The sequence below is a fragment of the Crinia signifera genome, chromosome 4 (genome assembly GCF_055691185.1).
Source record: "Crinia signifera chromosome 4, ASM5569118v1, whole genome shotgun sequence".
Lineage (NCBI taxonomy): Eukaryota > Metazoa > Chordata > Amphibia > Anura > Myobatrachidae > Crinia > Crinia signifera.
This window is the reverse complement of record NC_139220.1, coordinates 278,017,970-278,034,734: the sequence shown is the minus strand read 5'-3', so window position 1 is coordinate 278,034,734 and position 16,765 is coordinate 278,017,970. Positions and strand designations below refer to the sequence as shown.

Sequence of the window (16,765 nt, the reverse complement as noted above, 5' to 3'; positions counted from 1 at the left end):
GGTTTTGCCAAAGGTCCAACTCTGAATCCGCTCCTATATTTCATAATGCTACTGTTTGTGCATCATGTGAATTGGAATAGGGCAATCTCTCATGTAAATTAGTCTGTAAGCTACAGTAATTGCCTCTCTTATAGACATTGTATAGCATACTACTGGTGTGATATTTTTGGTTGAGCCATGTCAGATCATATATTAATATATAGCTCAAGCTGGATCCGATATATTGGCAGGAAGACCCCTAGACCCCTTTCACATAGCACCATGTGTTATCTTTCAGTTGGCGCTTGGAGATGACATCACAAGTGTCGATTACCTGTCTCTCTCTATACCTTTAGTGTGACCTGTGTTACGCCATTTACACTAAAGGCTACCTAGGTCTAACCCTGGTAACTTTCCTGGTCATATCCCAGGTTTTTTTTCCCCGAAGCTGCGTCCCAGGTAGACCTGGCAATAACCTGGGTTATTGCATCAATGGAAAAAGTATTAGAAGGGTGGGAACAAATGGCAAATGATCTGATTAATCACATGCAACGATTACTTCTGGATAGCATTATGACCGTGCGCATGTTGTGATAGTCAGTGTAGTCCAATCTACCAACCAAGATACAATTTTATGTTGTTTTTCCATAGTAATAAAAATCAAACCACCTAATTCTCTGTTCTTCTTTGGTCTCTCTTAGAATTGATTCCATAAATTGAATGTCAAATCGATCTGCAACAAAGTAAGACAGAAAAATTGTTGCTAAATAAAATCGACATTAAAATTAGTTACATGTTCCTTGTACAGACTTTCCAATTTCTAGATGCTGTCTGGTATGTATTTATATACCTATAAGAACCAGAGCTTCCTGCGTTATTTATATGGTGCTTTATACTGTTATCAATGTATACGTTTCACCTCTTCCACAGGGCAGCATGGACACTAGCAGAGCTCCATGGTATAATTACGCTGCATTATGTTATGCGCTGGCTCTACACAATTCTATAATACTCTGTATCCAGTGCAGAGCAACAGTTGGTTCAGCATGTTGTTTGCTACTGCACATGGAGGATACGTGTGGCAATGTTACCAGTGTATAATGTACTCGGAAATTCTATAATGTGTTGGATTCTCCTTGCCAGTTTTACATACAGAGCTAGTGGGGGGTTTACAGTCTGTAAGGAGGGGGGGGGGGGGGGGGGGGATCCGCAGTACTACAAACCTGCCTGGTGGTTGTTATGGTAACCAGCCACTGCTCACCATTTCTGATTGTGTATTTGTTTTGCACACTAAAGAAATTCTTGCTGCTATAAAATGTGTGTGTGTGTGTGTGTGTGTGTATATATATATTAGTACAGACGTGTCCCATTGTTTGTAGTGTAATTTAATACTGCATAGTGTACAAGACAAATGTATTCATTGTAATATATAGTAATATGTTGAGTAATATGCTTTAACACATACAGGCTTTGGTGACCTGTAGATTAATAGCGAATTCCAAGATATAAATACCAGTTTGCAGAACTCCTCGTTTTTATTTTGTTTTGTTCAGTATAATGATTTTTTTTTCTTTTATTCAGCTTGATACACTGGAACCAATGATATAGTGGAGCTGCATGAGTAGTGGGCATCTAAGCGCTGCCCGCGGCTCCTGGCTGGGATGTACATTAGACTCCGTGACACCGCTAGACCACCATTGACATAGCTGCAAGCAGGGGTGCCATGTTGGCAGGCCGGCGGCAGATACCAGGGGTAGGTCGGATGGGGTTGGAACCGCCACCTGCTCTCTCTGAAGTTTGGAGGTTATTGGACCAAACTACAACTGTTACTGAATGGCTAAAACAGCAGCTGTTGCAAAATATATTTCTCTCAAATGTAATTTATAAAGGGGTTGGTGTAGGGCAGAGGAGCCGGTTTTGCATGTTTTCACACCGAACGTGCTCCAGAACCAGGTGCGGGCAAGGCAGAGTTGTTCAGACCTGTTAATTCAGGTACTTCAGACCTGTTAGCAAGGCTGCAATTTTTTGCAAGCGGACAAAACCATGTTGCACTGCAGGTGAGGCAAATGTAAAACATGTGCAGAGAGATTTAAGCTGTGGACACACGGTGCGATTATGGCTATCGCTTTTGACTATATAATCAAAATTGAATAGAAAGTTAGTCTGAATCGTACAGTGGCCCTTATTCAGATTGGATCGCAGTACAAATTTGGGTTCTTATTTCCTAGCACGGCGCCCATCGCATAAGATTGTATGCCTTAATTAAGGCATACAATTTATACAATTGAAAAGATTTTTAATTGTATGTACAATATCGCATCTTATGGATATCATCTTATGGATCTCATGGATCTTATGCATCCATAAGATCCATAAGATGCCATAACATAAAAATCGTAATAAAACCCTCAATAACCATTGTTAATGCCACCGGCACTATCAACACCAACCCGAAGCGTGGCGAGCGCAGCGAGGGGTGGCTGTACGCGTCCTCCGACCTTTTCATACCCCCACTATCCACGTCGGTGTGGAGTTGATTTTATATAGTGTGGCGAGTGCAGCGAGCGGACGCGGACTACTTCACATGTATTCCTGCGTCCGCTCGCCACTCTTTGGGCACGCCACACTATATAAAATCAACTCCACGCCGACGTGGATAGTGGGGGTATGAAAAGGTCGGAGGACGCGTACCGCCGCCCCTCGCTGGCTCGCTGCGCTCGCCACACTTCGGGTTGGCGTCAATAGTGGGGTGGCGTTAACAATGGGGGGGGGGGGGCATTTCACCCATGAGGGGGGGTTAGCAATTAAAATTGGGGTTTTGGGGGCTTTTTACATTGAAATAAATGTAAAATTGGATCTCAGGGACCATTTCACATTGATTCCAATGTAAAAATCTCGTCGATTGCATCACATGCATCTTATGCCGCACAAACACATAAGATGCTTGCAATGTAAAAATCTCGTTGATTGCATCGCTTGCATCTTATGCCGCACAAACACATAAGATGCATGCAATGCTTGCGATATCGCCCTGACACATACAATCTAGATCGTGGGCGCCGTGTTAGGAAATAAGTACCCAAATTTGTTCTCAAAATGGGCAAAACCATGTGCACTGCAGGTGGAGCAGATGTAACCTGTATAAAGAGAGTTAGATTTGTGTGAGTTATTTTGTTTCTGTGCATAGTAAATACTGGCTGAATTTTTTTTACACTGCATCTGTGATCAGATCTGAATAAGGGCCAGTGTTCAGCCAAGTTTTGATGCCAATCCGTGCCCTCGTTTAGTCAGTATTGAATAGAACAAAAGACTGTGCCGGCAAGTCTGTCTTGACTATCTCAACTCTAGAATGCAAAGTAGTCTGAATCTAAAGTGCAGATAGCCAAAATTGTAGTCAAAATCGAATCGAACCTTGTGTCCATACCTTTAGATTTGGGTGCGGTGTGTTCAGACTGAAATATAAATTGCATAAGGGCCAGTGTTCAGCCAAGTTTTGATGCCAATCCGTGCCCTCGTTTAGTCAGTATTGAATAGAACAAAAGACTGTGCCGGCAAGTCTGTCTTGACTATCTCAACTCTAGAATGCAAAGTAGTCTGAATCTAAAGTGCAGATAGCCAAAATTGTAGTCAAAATCGAATCGAACCTTGTGTCCATACCTTTAGATTTGGGTGCGGTGTGTTCAGACTGAAATATAAATTGCAGTGTAAGAATAAAGCAGCCAATATTTACCCTGCACGGAAACAAAATAACTCCCCCCAAAGCTAACGCTGCACATGTTACATCTGCCCCACCTGCAGTGCAGCCTTGCAAACAGGGTCTGAACCAGGCCCTCAGTCACATCTTCAGTGGAACTAAAAAATCACAATTCGGTTGAGTTGGGGCAGTGTCACAAGTGCTCACAGAAGGTGTATGATGTATGTACAGGTCAGGCTGAATTTTCACATATAATACCAAGCGTACTGGCGGGGTGGTCTGCCCTTAGTGATGCATGTGATGCGGCGTTCAGGGGACTCTACATGTTTAGTTATATACAGCAACCCATGAGCAATTACACCCAACTTGTGTTTAAGAACCTGCCACCCTCCCCTGAAATATGACAAAAAAAAAAAAAGTGTGTGATCACTAAATGCGACTAAAAATAAAACCAACGGGTTATTGTTAAGCGGCTTACGAGCTATGTGTTACATTGAGTATTTATATTATCCTGGGTAGAAGAGCTCACACTTGTTCGGTTGCTTATGTCAGCTCTTCTCTCTGCCCTGAATAATAATGGAACTCTCTCCCACCCCCCTTATAATGGTATCCATGGAAACACCCAATAATAGCTGGAAGAGACAGCTTTCCATGCTGGTAGTGCTGGAAGCAGAGAGACATGTGAGACACGTCAAGCATAAGAGATAGTTAGGAATGAAATAGAAACCGAGAAATAAAGAACTATATACATATACAGAAAACATAAACCCATAGAACAGATGCTCCCTGCCAGTGCACTGTATATATCTCTCACTGGTCCTCAGACACACTGCCTTGCCCACAGTGTCTGGTGCAGCTCTCTCATCCCCCTATTCTGTGTCAGTGGTTCGAGCTGTCACTCAGACCTCTGCATCACAGATCCAGCACACAGTCTGATCTTACCTGATATATATGTGCACCTCTACTGCAGTACCCTGTAGGCTGTCAATAACTATTCGCTGCTCAGGGCTTATCAGTACCGCACCTGGTTCCCATCTATAACAGGAGACGTGTATTCTGTCTGCTAATATTCTATAGCATTACAGTAACAAGTCTCCATCCTGCTTTTATTAATATATACTGTTGCGGGTAATGTACAGTATATTTATACTGTAAGTGGCCCCGCTATTGTGCACATCTGGCACTATAGTTTTACTTTATTTCACGTGGAACATTTATATTTCCATTACAGTTTATGTTATGAATAAATGTACATCTTTTTGTAGATACCTGACACTGATTATCTACTGTAGCTCTAAAATATTCCAGACAATGTTTACACGATACACATCATTGACATTGTAATGTATTATGTCAGGGGGACATCGGCGGTTCTCTAGAAGACACTGACCAAGTTGTACTGAATGGGTTAAGACTCAGACTTCAAATGGGAAACTGCAGCACTGAGGCATTATTATAACGATGAATAAATGCACAGTAACATGCACAATCTTGAGGTTGCATGTTGCAGGCACAATTATTCATTTACTAGGTGATTCATCGCGCCCTACGGGCGCTCTTCACACCGGCGTAAGGGGCTATGCCCCTTAATTTGTGAACATTTGTATTGTGAGAAATATGGTTAGAATTGTATGAAAGATGCCCTGTATTGCAGCTTCTGGCAGTGGGTGAGGGTCCAGCGTGGCAGCACAGGAGTACCGGACGGTGGCCCTGAGTCAGTGTCTCCTCCTACTGGGTGGGAGTTAGGGTGCATGAGAGCAGGAGGCTGGGATATGAGGCATGATAGGGGTATGTGGGCAACACAGCGTCAGCGATTACCCAGTGGTGGAAGTTACGGTTCAGGAGAGCAGGAAGCTGGGTAGTGATAGGGGTGTGTGGGCATACGGGGGACTAAAGAGGGTGGTGGACACTGTGCAGCTTCTGCCAGTGGGTGAGGGTCCAGCGTGGCAGCACAGAAATACAGGAGTCAGTGTCTCCTCCGACTGGGTGGGAGTTAGGGTGCATGAGAGCAGGAGGCTGGGCGGTAAAGCATGATAGGGGAATGTGGGCAACACAGGGTGAGCGGGTCTCCACTGGCGGAAGTTACGGGGCAGGAGAACAGGAGGCAGGGCAGTGTCCTCCCACATTGATGGCAAAAGTATTCAACATCGGCCATAAACCATCGATTATTTGAAAATCATTGATGGTCGATGGGCATCCCTAGAACTGGAGGAGGGTGGGGGACAGTATGCAGCTCCCGGCAGTGGGTGAGCGTCTCCTCCCACTGGGAGGGAGTGAGCGTGCATGAGAGCAGGAGGCTGTATAATAGTGGTATGTGGGCAAGACATTGATAAAAGTTGTGGCGCTGGTGCAGAGGGCAGTGGGGAAACCTGCAGTGCGGCAGCCAGGGCCGGATTTCCCACCTAGGGGCAGTACCTGATTGTGGTGGTACAGGATCCCCCAGTGGGCGGGGGCGCGGGTGGGCTTGAATCGTGGGAAGGGGGGTCCGCAAATTGCGGGAGGGGGGTTGTCGGGGTTAGTGAATTGCGGGAGGGGGGGTTGTGGAGGTCCGTGAATTGCGGGAGGGGCGCGTGGGGTGCCGTGAGTCAAGGGGGGGTGGTGCGAGGGTCCGTGAATCACGGGAGGGGTCATGAATCGCAGGAGGCGGGGGTCGTGGGGGGGGCTGCGAATCGCAGGAGGGGGGGTGTGGGGGGTTGCCGTGAATTGCAGGAGGGGGGTGTGAATCAAGGGAGGGTGGGCGCAGGGGGGTGGTGCGGGGGTCCGTGAATTGCGGGAGGGGGCATGAATCGCGGGAGGGGGGGTCGTGGGGGGTTCCGAATCGCAGGAAGGGGGGTATGGGGGGTGCTGTGAATTGCGTGAGGGGGGCATGAATCGCAGGAAGAGGTGCCGAGGGGGCCCGCAAATCGCGGGAGGGGGGCGCTACGGGGGGTTTCGTGAATCGAGGGAGGGGGGGTCGTGAGGGGTTGCGAATCGCAGGAAGGGGGCTGTGGGGGGTGCCGTGAATTGCGTGAGGGGGGCATGAATCGCGGGAGGTGGGGTCCCCGAATGTGTGAATATGGGGGCGGTCGCAAATCGCGAGAAGTGCCGAGGGGGCCCGCAAATCGCGGGAGGGGGGCGCTACGGGGGGTTCCGTGAATCGCGGGAGGGGGCGGCGCGAATTGCGGGAGGGGGGTCGCAAATCATAGTGGGGGGGGTGGTGCCGTGAATCGCGGGAGGGGGGGTCGCGGGGGGCCCTTTTAATGCCAGGAGGGGGGGTCGCAGGGGTCCCGCGAATCGCGGGAGGGGAGGATGCAGGGGTCCTGCGAATCGCGGGAGGAGGCTCGCGGGAGGGAGGGGGCGCTGGGGTCCCGCGATTTGCGGGAGGGTCGCGGGGGTCCCGCGTTTCGCGGGAGGGGGTGGTCGCGGAGGTCCAGCGAATCGCAGGAGGGGGTGTTCGGGTCTGGGACGGATATTACACAGCACTTACATCGACAGCCATTACATCGACACCATTAGTTCGACAGCTCAATAGGTCGACATGGTTTTAGGTCGACATACCATTAGGTCGACATGTCATTAGGTCGACAGCTCATTAGGTCGACAGCTCATTAGGTCGACAGCTCATTAGGTCGACATGTTTTTAGGTCGACACTGCCATTAGGTCGACAGAGTCTATGTCGACAGTCAAAAGGTCGACATGGTTTTTTTCACTGTTTTTTGGCCGAAATGTCGACATAGTCGACATGGACACAGTTTGAAGTGTACCGCAGCCGCTCGCTATGCTTCGGGCACGGTGCCTCGCTGCGCTCGGCACACTATTTTATTCTCCCACCACGCCCTAGTGGATAGTAGGGCATGAAATACCGCCTGTCGGCACATGTCGGCTCAATAAACAGTGAAAAAACCCATGTCGACCTTTTGACTGTCAACATAGACACTGTCGACCTAATGGCAGTGTCGACCTAAAAACATGTCGACCTAATGAGCTGTCGACCTAATGAGCTGTCGACCTAATGAGCTGTCGACATAATGACATGTCGACCTAATGGTATGTCGACCTAAAACCATGTCGAATCGCGGGAGGGGGGTCGCGGGGGTCCCGCGAATCGCGGGAGGGGGGGTTCGCGGGGGTCCCGCGAATCACGGGAGGGGGGGTCGCGGGGGTCCCGCGACACGCGGGAGGGTGGAAAGCGGGGGTCCCGCGAATCGCGGGAGGGGGGGTGCGGGGTCCTGCGAATGGCGGGAGGGGGGGTCACGGGTGTTCCGCAAATCGCGGGAGGGGGGGGTCGCGGGGGTCCCGCGAATCGCGGGAGGGGGGTCGCGGGGGTCCCGCGATTCGCGGGAGTCCCGCGATTCGCGGGAGGGGGGGGGTCGCGGGGGTCCCGCGATTCGCGGGAGGGGGGGTCAGGGGGGGTGCCGCGAATCGCGGGAGGGGGGGGTCGCGGGGGTCCCGCGATTCGCGGGAGGGGGGGTCAGGGGGGGTGCCGCGAATCGCGGGAGGGGGGGTCCCGCAAATCGCGGGAGGGGGGGTCGCGGGGGGTCCCGCGAATCGCGGGAGGGGGGTCGCGGGGGTCCTGGAAGAGGGTAGGGATGTGCAGGAGTAATGGTGGATGGTGGCTGTGGAGTAATGGTGGATGGTGGGCGTGTACTGTAGCCCTGGCTGGGCGGGGGGAGGTGATGTCAAGGGGGTGGAACGTCAGACACATGAAAGTGAAACTGTTCTACACAGGAACGTTCTCCACAGGGGTTGAGTGACAGATCTGGCTAAATATATAAGAGATGAGTACTCAAATATCCCGGTTGGGTATACCAACCACTTGCGTGAATAAAACAGACACATACTTTGCAGCGGTACGCCACTTACCCACATCCTGGGAGATTCCCAGAATCACCCTGTGCTGGCTACAGTTTCTAATTAGAACATTGCAAAAAGTATGGCTTCTATGTCTTAATCATGACAATACCAAGCCTGTAATTCCATAGATTAGGGTTTCTGCTTTACAACCACAAGAAACCCCCCCCCCCCCCTTTTCTCTTTTTCTACATAAACATGAGACATAATTCCCCTCTTCCCATCCAATCTCACCTAACCCCTTTTACCTCTTTTTTACAATGCATAAATACAGGGCTGTGGAGTCGGTAGATAAATGGTCCGACTCCGACCCCGACTCCTCGTACGTCTGACCCCGACTCTGACTCCTCTGTATTAATATGCGAATTTATTTGATACATTCCTTGAAGGAAAGAAAGGCAACATACATATTATTACTACAGAAACTAGAGGCTGGGAAGCCAACAGTCTACTGTATTGAACAGTTTAAGCAAAGGACAAACACAATGTTTGTCCGCTGGTTTGCTTGCTCGTCACCGTTCAATTCACGGACACAAGGAACGATTTCTTTACCGAATCGTTACGGGCGACGAAAAATGATGCCTGTACATCAATATGAACCAGTGTAAGGAATGGCTTAGCCAAGGTAAACAAATGACCCCGCGCATGAAACAAGATCTTCATCCGCGTAAAAAGATGTTGTGCGTATGGTGGGAGAGCTCGGTTGAATTAATTTTTCGAGGTATTGAAAACCTTATTGAACGTTGGAAATAAGTTGTAAACTACAAGGGAGAATACATTTATAAGTATTGGTGCTACGAATTGTGCGTTGCGTGCCATATAGTGAAGCACATGAAAAGCATGCTTTTTCACGGTCACTTAATGTGTTCGTTTGCGGTTACGTGAGGAACTGCATGCATTGGTCTTTATTCTTACAGTAGAGAAGTCATTAATTATAATTGTCGGAGTTGGAGTCGGTGCATTGTTTGCCGACTCCGACCCCAGGTACTCGAAATTTGCTCCGACTCCTCGACTCTGCATAAATATGTTGTTTTCACTTAATTCTATATATTATACTTGGATTTAAATAAAATAAAACATGGTAATCCATTACTATCCAAGTGGATATAGAGTGAGAATATAATAGTGTACCGGGCACAATGTGGCACCGTGCCCAAAGCATGACGAGCCCTGCGAGGGGACGTGGTGCACTTATAAGATGTCCAGGACGACCTAGACACCCAAAAACATGAAAATAATAAAATATGGAATACATTTCCTAAGTAGGGAGGGGAGTGACCGATATGAAGGACATTAGCAATAAACAGCTGGAAAGAGAAAGGCTAGTCCAGAATATTCTCAGCCCATATCAGAGGAAGAACCAGCTTTTGGGTGGTCAGGCCTCCAACTGGGGCCAGCACCTGTCTGCCACTGTTCTCTCGCAGGCAGAAGAGGAAATATAAAGGAGTAGAAGTAATGTGTGTGACCACTCAGGAAAGGTGACCACAGCAATGTCTAGGTGAGCTACAACTTCTTTATGGGCAACAGTAAGACCATAATGGGTACTTGAATGGGAAGCTTTAATGATATCTGATGTTACCTTTTTGCAGGTCATTAGTTAAGGGATGAAGGAGCTTCCTTTGTTGCAAGGTGTGCCAAGACAGGTCCTGGCAGGTTTTAACATGATGGCTGTAAAAGTTATTGCCATTCCTTGACCCTAAATTAATGAAGGCTATGTATAGTATACTGGGAAGCATCAGAGGGGGTCAGGTCTCATGGTTCTGTGTTCCCTATCAAACAGGATATGGTAAACAGGGTCATTGCTGAATTATATTAATGAAAGCTTCAAAAGTATGTGTGGTTGGAACATCCTAAAGGACATCACAATGTGGTTCTGGATGTTACTGATATTCTCAACCTGCTGGCATAACCATGCAATATTCTCTGATACAAGAAGATTGTGGGTCAGTATTGCACTGAACAGCGGAGAGTTTGACAAGCACTGGCCACTGTGGAGGCTGCTTCTAATGTATTGCTGTTTTCAGCGGACAGAGAATCCAGATGCGACAACTGTACTAAAGTCATTCTTATGATCACTGGGCTGGGAAGAGATGAAAGGACAGGAGGCCCTGGCAGAAGATAGGACATCTGTGACAGGGAGCAGAGGTGAAGCCAACACCTCAGATTTGATCAAGAATAGTGAGAAATGGTGCATGTCATGTTTCAGAGATAGTCTTTGATTACTGAAGTCTTTCTTGTGGACACATTGACATGGTGCTCAGAAGTCCCAGTAGACCGTCAGAGAAGAGGCCCAACAAGATTAGAGATTATAACTCACACCAAAATATATATCTATCACCATGATGCCCCCAAAAGATTGCAATAACATATTCAGTGGCGTTGGAGGGAGAAAGGATGAGCCCAGTGCTAACACAAGGGTGATGGTAAGGATAAGGATATTCACAGGACCCAGAGACCAGAAGACTGCCATCTGTACATGTGGAGGAGGAGACTGACCCAGTAGGAAATGAGTGTCTTCCTCCTGAGGATTCCCCAGCAGCCGAGAACACCAGGAGTAGGCAGAGATGGAAAGTGTCTGCATTCTCTACAGCAGGTTAAGCTCTTGTCAGACAAGAATGGGACATTGAGGCTGCAGTATATATTGTATGTCTTATCTATCGCTGTATGGAAACATTCACGTTCACAGTTTCTAATTGGTGGTCTCATTACCAATAGAAAAAGGTGAAACTACAACGCACTTAAGAGTGGGGCTCAGGACATTATTTATTACTAAGCCAGGCAATGTTTTTGACTTATTATATCATGGAATCATTGCTCACTCTGACTTACTTAGTACTGTATGCTTTATGTATATCCTGTATTTGTATGTGGGTAATTGCAATGCAACAATCCCACAAGATAAAAAGCTTTTTCTACAAAGATGTTTGTATCAAAGTCAGACATTCCGATTCCCATATGGTTTTGATAAATCAGGACATAAATAGTCGAAATAAATTAATGAATGATAACCCAAACTTGGGGCCATATGTACTAAGCTTGAAAAGTGATAAAATGGAGTGATGAACCACCAGCCAATCAGCTCCTACCTGCCATGTTACAGGCTATGTTTGATAAATGACAGATAGGAGCTGATTGATTTATGGTTTATCCCTCTCCATTTTATAACTTTTAAAGGCTTAGTACATCTCGCCCTTGGTAAGAGAGATGGTAAACACAAGCCAACCAAGTAAGTATATATATCTACTTTTCCACGGTAGGGATTATAATTGAGTTAAAGTTATATTTCTATATTATGATGCTGGATTGGCCTGGCTAACATGGATTTGAAATCTGTATCGTTGACAATTCAGGACTCTTTATTCTGTAAGGTGATTGTTAGACAGGGAGACAGTAATTGAGGACTCTTTATTCTGTAAGGTGATTGTCGGGTAGAGAGATACAGTGATTCTTGGTTCATAGTTCTACAAAGTGAGTTTTCAAAACATCATAGGAGGAGCTAGAGCTAGCCTGTAGCGATCATCTGGAAATTTCTTATTGACAGCAAAGGACTATCAGTCTGGGGAAGATGGATCTGATTCAGGTTAATGTTATGTTGCTTCTTTGTCAAAGAAGGTTCACATTTCCTGCCCGAGGATTTCAATTTCAGAAACAACTTCCATTACTTCCAGAATTTCTTTTCCAGGCTGTAATTCACGTCTGAGCATAAGATTACATTTCTCCAAGTTATATGATCACTGTCCTCTCTGTACTTGAAGACGTCACTGAGCTTGTGGCATGTCAACACTTAGCTTTGTACAACATTCTTCTTCTTGGTCATCTCATTAAGGAGAATAGCTCAACACTTGATCTTGTCAATGCCGCCATCATGTTTCACAAGGGAAAGGTCTTGTGGGAATAGTGCCGCTATTTTACAAGCTAAAGGTATCAAGTTCAAGATTTTTTTCTGCTGCTATTGTTCTTTATTTCTAAAGCACCAACATAATGTATAGCGATGTACTGTCCTTTGAGGGGATTGTAATATAAATGAATGACCTAAAACGCAAGTGAAATTAAAGCCCGTCTAAATGCGTTAACAATCTAGAATTGGCAGACAAATGTGTACAGAGCTATTCCAGTGTGGGTTGTGGCAACTGAGGGGATTGTTGGGATTGGGGGAACCATAAGGGAGCAGCTAATGCTGTAATCCAGGCATTCCCAACCACAGTCCTCAAGGCACACCAACAGTGCAGGTTTTAGTGATACCCAGGCTTCAGCACAGATGGTTTAATCAGAATCACTAAGGTACTAATTAAGTCACCTGTGATTCAGTTGCGATAAGGCATCGGGGCAAGAAGGGTATCCCCAGGCGGTTACAGGTTTCACTTGTGAGAAGGGGATAAGAGCTGGTGGACCGCAGTGCTATCTTAGCCAAAAATAAGTAATAGTAAATTTATAATCAATTTAATAAATTGTGACCTTTTTTAATTTGCCATAAATACATGACCCCTACTGGTTATTTCAGGTACAGAAGGTTAAATGCTGATCCGCTCTGCCAGTCCCTCGATTGGTTGCCTGTATATAACCGTATTCAATATAAAACACTTCTACTGGCATATAAGGCTATTAACCATACTGCACCAGCGTATATCTCTCTACTTATCACAAAATATCTCCCATCTCGACCACTACGCTCTACACAAGATCTGCGTCTCTCATCTGCACGGATCACTAGCTCCCATTCACTATTACAGGACTTTTATCGGGCTGCTCCCATCCTATGGAATGCCCTTCCACGCACATTAAAACTCTCCACCAGTCTCCAAACTTTCAAGCGTTCCCTGAAAACTCACCTCTTCAGGCAAGCCTATCATATTTAAGTATTACACGCATAACCCTCTGAGGCACTTATACATTATATAGCTTCCCTTCTGGACTTGTAATTGCTATGCTATTACTGGTGCCTGTCCTTGTGTTTCCCCCCTATATCCCTATAGATTGTAAGCTTAAAGCAGGGCCCTCCTACCCCCAAGTCTGTCTGTTGTTGCCCAGTTTGTCTTATCACTGTCTACTATTGTAAAGCGCAACGGAATCTGCTGCGCTATATAAGAAACATTACATAAATAAATAATAAATAAAGGGAGAGGAGGGAGGTTTGGTGAGTGGTGCGGGCATCAGACGCTTAGAGGTTTATCACATACTGTATTAATGCTAGTAATTTTATCCCCGTCGCATAAGACTGGGTGCACTCAGCAAGGTCATGTCTGTTCATAATGACTTTTTTTTTAATCAGGGGACAAATCTAATCAAACTTAGCTATTTAAACCCAGGATTCTCCGTGTCCTACCCCCTCTCCAAACACATAGGTTTCGACTTCTCAACCGGCTCAGCACCAGCGAGATTCAGGGGCGTGTAGATTCTTATACTTGTCTGTCAACATTATGTTCGTGCCATGCCAAGTGGAACTTTAATTAAGTATCTGAAGACCCTGATCTACCACTGGCACTCCTCCGACACCATGTAGATCACAGTGGATTATCAAAGAATGACAAGACACCGGAGCCATACAGGAAATACTAACACCAAACCAAGGTAAAACAATGGCCACTGGGTAACTTCCGTGGCACATGGTAGAGTGGCAGGACATTTATTTGCTAGTCCAGTTGTTTTGTACAGAATTGCATCTTGGGTCTCAAAAAAATAACGCAGTGCAGTGAAAATATTTATTGGTTCTATAAGAAACAATGTGGAACTTGTTTAGGCTGCCCAGAAAAACAGTGATCTCTGTCCAGTATGGCCTTGTGCAAGAACAGCCAGACTGGACACAGATTGCGCTGGTTGTAAGCATACTGTAGATCCGTACGAGGCTCAACTTGAGGAAAGCCAAGTTATTTGCATACTGTACACACTAGATTTCACGCAGTCTCCTGGGCATAGGGGGTACAAAGGGACTGTGGGTTTGAATTATGTATGTATAGCGCACACGGCCGTATTCCCAGAGGTGACAGATTCTCCTTCAAATATGTTTGGGATGAACAAAGGTTTGCTCTGTGGCTAGCCTGCTGAGAAGTCAAATTGTCAGATTGGAGGAGGATTCAGGGGAAATGTGAGGAAGAATTTTTTCACAGAAAGAGTAGTAGATAAGTGGAATAGCCTCCCAACAGAGGTGGTAGACGCAAATACAGTAGTACAATTTAAACATGCTTGGGATAAGCATATTGATATCCTTACATAAAAACAAGGATCAAATATGGTTTGAGGTAACATGTTTAAAAAAGCGGCAGACTAGATGGGCCAAGTGGTTCTTATCTGCCGTCAAATTCTATGTTTCTATGATTCATGTGCTGTATTTACATACACATATGTATGTATATATAAATATATATATATATCGTTGTGTACGACCGGCACTCCACAGAGACTATGGTCATTGGCTCCCGGTGCCCTCCAAAGGTAGAGTATGCAAGAATGGTATCGGTGCTGGCGGCACTCAATGCGGGGAGACTTCGTGATAAATGAAGACAAGCTGACACCGCATAGTATATATATATATAGAGAGAGAGAGAGAGAGAGAGCAGTAGTGGGTGCTAAACAAATTATTTATCAGCACCGGCTACTATAGAGCTGTGGCTTTTGTTCTATTCCTATGAAGTTCTTCTCTGGGACCCATCTGTACTGAATATTTATATGGAGTGCCTGGGATGGTGCAAAGTTTTTTTTATCACCACCCATACACCAATACCAACTGTTCAAGTTCTAATGGTGGCGTATGGAGGATGCACCAATCTGTATTACAGCATGCACAACTGTTCGGATGCACACAAAGGAACGATTGTGCAGCGGGCAACTGTCAGTAGCTACTGCATCAGCACTAGAATAATCTTGGTCTAATATGTCCTTTCTTGCTGAATTGGAGCGGATTCGGTATGAAATACCAACGGTCATAATATAGACAACAATTGACCGACGGTCAAAATACCGACATTTAAAATACTGACACAGTCAAACTACCGACAAGGTCAAAATAGCGACATATATACATATCTATATATAGAGTTCAATAGGGAACGCACACTCTTCCAGTCTGAGTATGGGTGCAGGGTCAGAGGTTATAATATAACGGCACTGGTGACATAAGGGTATCAACCAAACATCCACAGAGAGGACCAGCACTCCCAGTAATATTTCAACAATGCACCCTTGTGCACAATTTATTCAAAGGTTCAAAATGCATGAAGCTAATACTCATCAATGTTGGAGCACAGCGTGGCTGAAGACAGCAGTGGGCAAACAGATTATCCACAAGCGCAGAATACCTGGCAACCATGGGGCATGCTGGAAGGGATCCATGTCAGATCCCTCACACAGCAGTGCTTTAGTGAATTTGAAACTGTGGTAAAAACCCCGAAACCGGGCTTTTTACCAGATTTTTGTTTTAGTACATCCTGCCCTATGTCAACATTTCACAAGTGTTGACATCTGAGCTAAGTTATATGTGATTCTTCTCACAGACTACTCTTTTATGCTATAGAAATGAGCATTATATAAAGACAAAATGTTTCCCCCACAGAGCACATTCAAGAGCAAACATCTCAAGTAAGTCTTACATTTACATAAGCATTTGTGAGTGTCGCTTACTGTTCTTTTATATAAGAATTAGTGTTTTCTTATTCCAAAATAAGATGAAATAAGTATTATTATTACACACACTTGGCACCCTTGGAGATTGGATAATTGTCGGTTTTTTCAACTGGCTTTCAGGTAAAAAAAAAATGTAAAAACCATCACTTACCCCTATCCTAATTTTTTTTGTCATCTTAGTAAATATTATTACTTTTTATAATTTATTTATTGAACCTTTAATATATAACAATGATACTATAAGTATAACATTAATTGTTATCATCTGTATTGGAAACAGGCGTTTCAAGCATTTTAACAACTAGATTAGGTTTTTCATTGGAGATGGTAAAGTCTCAATATAACTCTCCCAGGTGTCAAGAAACTTTTTAACTCGAGTTTCTTTTTGGTCTCCAACCAATCCATGTGAAACATGAAAAATGATTTCTCGGTACTCTTTACTTAGAAGGGCGCCCATCTCGGCCATCTCGGGCATTGAATGCACTAAAAAATCAGGTGCGATGCGACAGACGAGATGCCCGAGATTTCCCATAGGGAACAATGTTAAATGTCTCAATTGACCCGATTTTCCTGTTCAATGCCTCAATTGACCCAATTTTTCCATAGGAAACAATGGTAAATGGGCCACAGAGGCCAAATAGGCA

At 45.6% G+C, this 16,765-nt stretch overlaps 1 long non-coding RNA gene across 1 annotated transcript in view; it reads right to left on the bottom strand.

Moving 5' to 3' along the window:
- Nucleotides 1–312: 312 nt before the first annotated feature.
- The window catches only part of LOC146075441 (uncharacterized), a 68,729-nt gene continuing 52,276 nt past the window's right edge, over nt 313–16,765 (bottom strand). The window contains exon 3 of the long non-coding RNA XR_014473574.1: nt 313–712. This is a non-coding gene — a long non-coding RNA (uncharacterized LOC146075441). The remainder of the gene's footprint in view (nt 713–16,765) is intronic.